This window comes from Panthera tigris, chromosome D1 (genome assembly GCF_018350195.1).
Source record: "Panthera tigris isolate Pti1 chromosome D1, P.tigris_Pti1_mat1.1, whole genome shotgun sequence".
In the NCBI taxonomy this organism is placed as follows: domain Eukaryota; kingdom Metazoa; phylum Chordata; class Mammalia; order Carnivora; family Felidae; genus Panthera; species Panthera tigris.
In genome coordinates, this window is record NC_056669.1 from 9,593,098 (window position 1) to 9,600,634 (window position 7,537).

General features: G+C 51.0%; 1 long non-coding RNA gene across 1 annotated transcript; it reads right to left on the reverse strand.

Annotated features, from left to right (window-relative positions):
* Nucleotides 1-526: 526 nt before the first annotated feature.
* LOC122231208 lies at nucleotides 527-7,329 on the reverse strand. Its single transcript, XR_006208401.1, has 3 exons — nucleotides 7,263-7,329; nucleotides 4,291-4,873; nucleotides 527-1,875 (listed from the first exon to the last, which is right to left on the reverse strand). It is a non-coding gene; the product is annotated as an uncharacterized LOC122231208 (long non-coding RNA).
* Nucleotides 7,330-7,537: the final 208 nt, after the last annotated feature.

Below are 7,537 nucleotides of genomic sequence, written 5' to 3' on the forward strand. Positions count from 1 at the left end.
GAGCTATGCTGAGGTACCGGTAGCTAAGATTTCATATGAATCTGTGGGCGGAGGGTGGGGTGTGATTCAGCCCATAACCAATGTCAACACTGGTGCTCACAGATGTGCCAGAGAGTTCCTGACAAAAGCCATAGCCAATCAGTCCGGGGGCTAAGAAATAAGCCTGTGACTCCCTCCCTCCTTGGGTGACTTTACATCCCTGGGGGCTCAAAGCTTCATCTATCACTTTGACCAGATGTAAACATTTTACCGCCTCCACCTTTAATTTTTTTTTTAACATTTTTTTTGTTCTTGAGAGACAGGGAGAGTGCGAGTTCGAGTCAGGGAGGGGCAGAGAGAGGGAGACAGAAGATCCAAGGCAGGCTCTGTGCTGTGCGTGCAGAGCCTGATGTGGGGCTCAAACTCACGAACCGCAAGATCATAACCTGAGGTGAAATCAAGAGTCAGATACTTAACCAACGGAGCCACCCAAGTGCCCCATGACCTCTGTCTCTTATATGTGCCCCCCCCACCCCTTCCCCTCCCCATGGCATTGGTGCTACCTGAGGCTTCTGTATTTGAGCCAAGGGCAAGAGTAGTGTCAATGTGGAGGAAATAGAGAAACAGATTCCCCCGGGGACTAGGATGGAAAATGACATCAATAGAGGCAATTTCCAAGGGAACCTACTGGCTCGCTTCCCAAGCTCATAAGCAGAATTAGAAAAAAGGTCCAAATGCCCTGGCTAGATGGAGGACAGCCAAGCCACCAACAAGTACCAGCAGCGGATCGCTGACTGCCAGCCGGGGCCATGTGCTGCTAGGCAGGAACCAAGATGGAGTAGAGAGAAAGGCCTGGCAGCGGGGCGACCTTCCCCTCAATGTTGCCCTTGCCCTTGGCTTGTGCAAGGCTGTAAGTCCTCAGCAGCCTCGGTTCCCAGGGTTGTTCTTTACTCTTGGGTGCCAGTTGGCTGGAACATCGCATTGGAAAAGGGTACAGGATGTGAGCTGCCAGATGAACCGACTCATCGTAACCACACTTGGCTTAGCCGGGCTGCACGATGCCAAGAGAGCAAAGGGGATGCTGCTGATTCAGCACAGGCCCGGCGAGGGAGTGGCTGGGGGCGGAGCATGAGCAGGGCACACAGGTAGAGCGGCCTTGAGGCTCTGTGCGCTCAGCCAGCAAGCTGTAGTCCGGCTCTCTAGAGAAAGGGGAGTCTCCAGGCCGGCTCCTCGGCTGCCTCTGAGCCAGCTCTCAAGGTACAAAGTTCCGGAGGACTTGCAAAAGCAGAGGCGGACTGCTTCAGGAAGTATTCAGGCTTCTTCTGAAACCATCCCAACCAGTCCAGATGACCTGCTCCTTGATCTCATCATGAAACTGCATTGAGGGCAGGTGGACCATGCTAAGAGACTCTGGCTCTGGAGCAGTAGCTCAGGAGCTAACGGCCCACAACCTTCCCTCCACCATGTAGCTTTCTGGGCTTCACTTGGAGAGAGCCACGTGTTTCACACAAAGACCAGAAGCTAAGAATCTCGAGAAAGAAGACAGTGGGCGTGGTAGGGAATGGACCTTAACTTAGCAGAGAGTCCGGGGGAGATCAAACAAGAGGAGTGAGATCGGTGATCACCTCACGAGAACTCAAAAGTCCCAGGAGCTGTGCGGAGAACTTCAGCCCAGCTGTGGTTCTCCCCTTCAGTCGATGAGAACACAGAACAGTATCCATACAGTCTGAGACAGCAGTCTGGCCGCTAGAAGGTGGGAGGGATTCCACTGGCAACCTGGTGACCCCATTTATTCTCTCATTCGGCTCTTATTTGTTGAGTATCTACTTTCTGCCAGGGACTCGATGGGTGGTAAACAAGAGAAACTCCCAGCGCTATTCTTATGAAGCTTACATTCTACAAGAGGGAGAAGAAAATAATCAGTCACACGATGCAAAATGTTTATAATTGTAGCAAATGAGACCAAGAGCTTTGAGACTGATCTGGGCAGTCTGGGAAGGCTTCCTTGGAAGCCACACCTAGGCTGGGCTCTGAAGGATGGATGGGAATTGCCTAGATAAAAGGATGGGTTAGGGATAGGGGAGAATATGCCGGTGGGGGTAGGGGGTGGGGGAGGAGTGCAATATATGTAAAGGCCTTGAGATTGGAAAGAGTCCTTAGGCCTCCCCTCTCACCTTTTGTTGACTTGAACTTGTGTTGGGTCCCTCATAATCTGAAAACTCTAATCTGGACAATTCAAGAGGTTACTTGTGCTTCTAGTGAGCAGAGATAGCCGACTGATTTGCAAAGATCAAGTTTAGGTCTGCACCTGTGTGGGCAGAAGGGCGGGACGTCCCTGTGGGCTCCCATGTAGGCCACACATCAAATGGAGCCAGACCACTCAGCTTGCAAAGCTAAGGCGCAGGACCTACAGGGCACAGAAGCGGCTGGGATCAGCCTCTCTCCATCTCTGAAGCTTGGTGGTTCACTGCAAATTTCATCACAAACAGAAAGACAGCCCCTTCTCCATTCACCCAAAGGGAATCTCTGATCCCTCCGTCTGGTAGGATTCCCCCTAAACTGCCCCAAGCCAGAAGATCTGGTCTCTGACCCCAAGGAGGAGGGATACAGAGAAGATCCTTCCAGTACCAGAGACCTTCAGAAAAAAAGTACAGCAAATCCTCCCCTACCTCTAAGCCAGCTGTCCTCCCTGGCACCCCAATCGCAACCTCGATCTTTTTTTAATTAATTAATTTAATTTTTAATGTTTGAAGGAGAGAGAGAGAGAGAGAGAGAGAATGAGTGGGGGGAGGGGCAGAGGAACAGGGAGACAGAATCTGAAGCAGGCTCCAGGCTCTGACATGGGGCTCACACTCATGAACCGTGAGATCGTGACCTGAGCCGAGGTCAGACGCTTAACTGACTGAGCCTCTCAGAGACCCTCAACCTTGATCTTAATGCCGTCACAAAGACGTGTCTCACAAGTTACCACTAAGGGTAGAGCAGTTCTGGATGAGGCCACACTGCCCCACTTAAGCCGGGCTTCCTCCCCACTTGCCCATGAGAAATGGTTCCCAGCCCCACTCCTGCTCAAACATCTAGACGCATACCACACAGTCTCATCTCACACACGTGCAAGGCTGATGACAAACCTAATGTGCTGTCCTCGGGCTTCCCAGGGTCTCAGCACAGGACAGAGATGGAGAAATGGCTGTAGCCTCCTGCGAGAGGGGCAAGACAAGTCCATCTGAGCGTCAGACCCTCTGAGGGAGGTGGACGTCCCTGCTGTTCACCCCCACCACCTGGAGAGTCCTAGGCACACAGCTGTCCCCCTAAGTGCTCAAAGCCACCCCAGGCCCTGGAGGGAAGGAGGCCTCCCTTACCTTATCTTCCCCTCTTCCCAGTCTGAGGCTAGGAGCCTCATTTAGGACCTTCCTGCCTTTGGGTGCAGCTGATAAGCCAGGGCCAGGCCAGCTTCGTGAGGGCTGCTCAGTGAGCAGAGAGACCCAGGCACCCACAGAGGGCACGCTCAGGAGCTCCCGGAACCATGTTGGGCCCCCTTGTGGCCAGTCCCCACAGGCGGGAGGGAACGGGGAGGGAGGGCAATTCTAGCAGCTTCGGTCTTAGTGAAGCCACACCCTCCAGCCCTTCTTCGTTAAGACACCCTAAGTTGGGATATTTGTGTGTTTTCTTTGTGTGCTTAACCCAAGCACCCTTCTAACCCCTGGGCACCAGGCACAGTGGATTTCCACTTCTTTTTCTGCTGGGGCTCTCGCAGCCCACAACTCTTGACCAAGCTGCTTTTCAGTACCAGTCTACCGAAGACAGCGCCCTTGGCCTCCTCGAGCCCCTCCTCAGACCCCCAGGCAGACCCTCACCCCAGCCGTGGCAAGAGGAGGCACCACAGTGACAGAGCTCCCCCTACTGACAGCTCGCCGCGGTGCCGGGCCCGGGAAGGCTTTATGGGATGGATGCCTCTCTGTCTAGTCACTGTGCTGTGAAATCAGGATCTGGAAATATCTTCCACCTCCCCCTCCACCTGCCACTCCCAAGTGAGGCGGCTTGATCTGGGAGATCTGGAGAAGCAGAGCCCTTGTATCACTGCCAAGGATCCGCGGACAACACAGAACTTGAAGCAGAACTTGAAATGACACCCGGGACAGGCTGCTAATCCAGCACTGGGCCAGACTGACGGGACATGTTCCAGAGTCCTCTCTGTGCCAGCCTCAGAGAGTCATGTGTGTGCCAGGCGACTCAATTAAGTGCCCACACTGTCTGCCCCCCAGAGAGCTGGTCAAACCCTTCCCAAAGGAATTCTTAGACACCACTCACCTCTCACAGCACAGGCAGCTGAACAGAAGCCGACAACTTTTGGCACTGTCGATGTCGATGAAGTGAGTGACAGCGTAATACATGGTTCTCGAAGTACCATGACACTCATTATGTCACTTCATCCTCAGCAATGCCACTGCAACACCCCCCTCCCCATAAAGCAGATGCCACCATCCAATGAGGAAATTGAGGCGTAGAGAGATGAGGTGACACGCGGGGGTAAAAGCTCAGCTCCTCCTCTCTGATGTCACTTTCCTGAGGGGGAGGGACACTGGGGACCAGGAACGTTCTCAGGCAGGGGCTCCTTTCCCTCCCCAAGCACTAAGTTCACCATAGCAACCCTCCCCAGATCTTCACAAAACAGGCAAAGGGAATTCGCACAGGCTCATGGATGTGACGGGTTTCTGCTGTCTGACCATCACTAGGAAACGCATCTTTGAAAGGATCCGAGAAAGCGGTCAGCTGAGGAAATGGCGGGAGGTCCTCATGGGTTAAACTTCAGGGCGTCTCCCGTCCACAGCTCAGGTGTCTACACCCCTCTGCTTCAGAGCTTGGCATGGGATTCACCTTGATGTGATTTCTGCTGTAAAACAACAAATGCTAATTTGTGCACATTTATTAGAGTTAATTAACCCCCAGCAGCAGTAGCATAAATGGATGCTAATTGGCCTCCAAGTCATTCCTCGTCATTAAAGCTGTATGTCCATGTGGTTACAAATCAAACAGGCTTGCAGATAAGATATGGATATTCATTTATTAATTCAATACATTTGACTCAGCACATCCAGGAGAAGACACTGTATTAGGTGCTTCAAAAGATGAATAAAAAACGATCCCTGCCCTCAAGTAACTCAAACCTTAGTAAAGAAACACATGAGAAGTCTTCAAATAAAGGCCAACAATGCCAAGTGCCCCAGGAGAGTAAGAACTGCCATGGCGTCTCTCTGAGGAATCATTGAGGGCTTCCTGAAGGAGGTGAGATTTGGCCTGGGCCTTGGGAAGTGGGTAGGAGTAGAATAAACAGAAATTGTGTCGCCTTCATTCCAGGGAGCGTATGTGCAATGGTGAAGGGGGGGATGGGGAAGGAAGGCTGTTCTTTGGGAGCAGTGAGGGTTCCTGGTAGGCAGCAGTATTTTGGGTGTAGGGAAGTAATTTACAAGCATCGTTGAGGCCTTGCTGCATGCCAGGGCCTATGTGCTATTTGTAGGCTCTGTGCAGAGTACAGGGATACACCAGTAGACAAAACACACAAGGTCCCTGCCCTCGCAGGGCTTAAAGTGCCCCCCGACACAAGAATAAGGCCAAAAATGAAGCCTAGAGAACCCCCAGTGTCACCCTTCTTAAATAGTTCCAGGATTTTCAGGTTGGCACTGGGGAACTAGTGACAGTGTATAATATTGCAAGTTCATGATAAGAGCCTTTTGGAAGAGCAATCTAGCCCCAGAGTACAAAGCAAATTTAAGAAGAAAGAGGAAAACATTGGAAGTCCAACTGGGTAGCTAGTGCATTAACTTAGATGAGAAAAAATGATCGAAACCAGGGCAACAAGAAGGGAAATAAAGGCATGAGTGGAAGCAATACCACCCAGGTAGACTATACTCAGTTTGGAAACCGACTGGATATAGAAAGCGGGGCAAGAAAAGTAGCAAACTCACCAGGGCTGTGCATCCTGGGTGACTTAGAGAATGTTGGTGCCATCATCCAAGACCAGGGGTCAAGAGGAGAATGTTGGGATGGGAAAGAAAGGATGAGTTACTGTGAGTTACGCCCAGTGTTGCCCACCTATGAGGTGAGGGGTGTTCCATGCAAAGAGAGATGAGAGAAGCCAGGAAGCCAGGAAGGAGGGGTCAGTGGGAAGGAAAAGTAAATGAAAAAATAGCAAAAGAAGGCCAGATATGAGCAGTTACATCTCTCCAAGACCCTAGCACCCCTTGTTCTCTCTTCATGCCACCAAAGCTCTTTGGAAAGACTCTCTTCTAAAAGCTATAGCCTCTCCTCCAGGAGACCACACAATAGAGAATATACCAGAAATATGTGTGACATATGTGGTGAGGATATCAAAGGGAATTTGAATTCTAGTGGTGATGGGCAAACAAGGGTCTCCATCTTCAATGTCCCTTGTGGCTCTAATACTTTATCTTAGTTTCTTCTTTGACAATGATTCTCCCTCCATTCTCAGAGACCCTAGCTCCTGGTCTAGAGATCCTGATTCATTGGTTTTCCCATGACCCCAAGAGCCCAGGCTGGCCTGAATACCAGATGATGACCACCACTGGCACCAGAAGGACCAGATCAGAAGTCGCTCTCTTGGCCAGCACCCAGGCCTCCTCACCTACCTCCCCTGTATCACAGTACATCAGAGGCAGGCAGGCCCAGGCAGGTCTGGCACAGAGGCTCCCAGGTTGGGGCGGGAAAGTTGACATCTTCTCAGAGTTTACACAAAGTGCATGTGCCCTCACAGAACATGTCCTCTGGGACCTCACAGGGACTCTGAGTGCCATGATTGGGACATTCCTCGGGCTTGAAGCAGCCAAAGGCAAACATCTTCAGTTCGCAATCCCACCACCAAAGTCTCAAAGACAGAAGGAAAGCCAACTTCCCACAAAGGAGTTGATTTACTTGGGAACCAAGAATTCCCTCAGTGGCAGAGTTTCTCCATGAATGCATAAGCAAAGCCACTGCTGCTTCCATTTTTCCATTGGAACATCTGTTTTCTCTATAACCCCATTAAACAAACCCCAGCAAGTGGAGCTACCAAGTTGAAAGATCATTACCAAATGACTGGTTCCCTACTGGTCTCCAGCCCTGGAGTTTAGAAGAAACATGAGATCCATTCACAAAAAGATTATCCTCTTTCTGGAGAAATCCAGCCACACCACAGACCTCTCTGAGCTGTGAAATTGAGCAGGAGTCTCCAAGAGAGGCCGAGAGAGAGAAAGGGTCCACAGCAGGCAAGAATAATCATCACTCACCTTGGCATTGCCAGTAACCCAGATGGCGAACCTCTGCTCCTCGCTCACAAAAGGGCTGCTCTTATCTCATCCAGGCAATATATGGCTAATTCCACAAAAAGGACAGAAGAATAAAAGGGATTTTTTTTCTAATAAATATTCTTTTGCAGCTAATCCGCCCGCCCTTTGTAACTGTCAGGCTTCGAGGGGCTGGCAGGAAGCCCATCAGATAAGAAATGCAGCTGTGCCCAGGGAAACGTGAGAAGAGGAGCAGGTTAATAAACACGAAAAACATG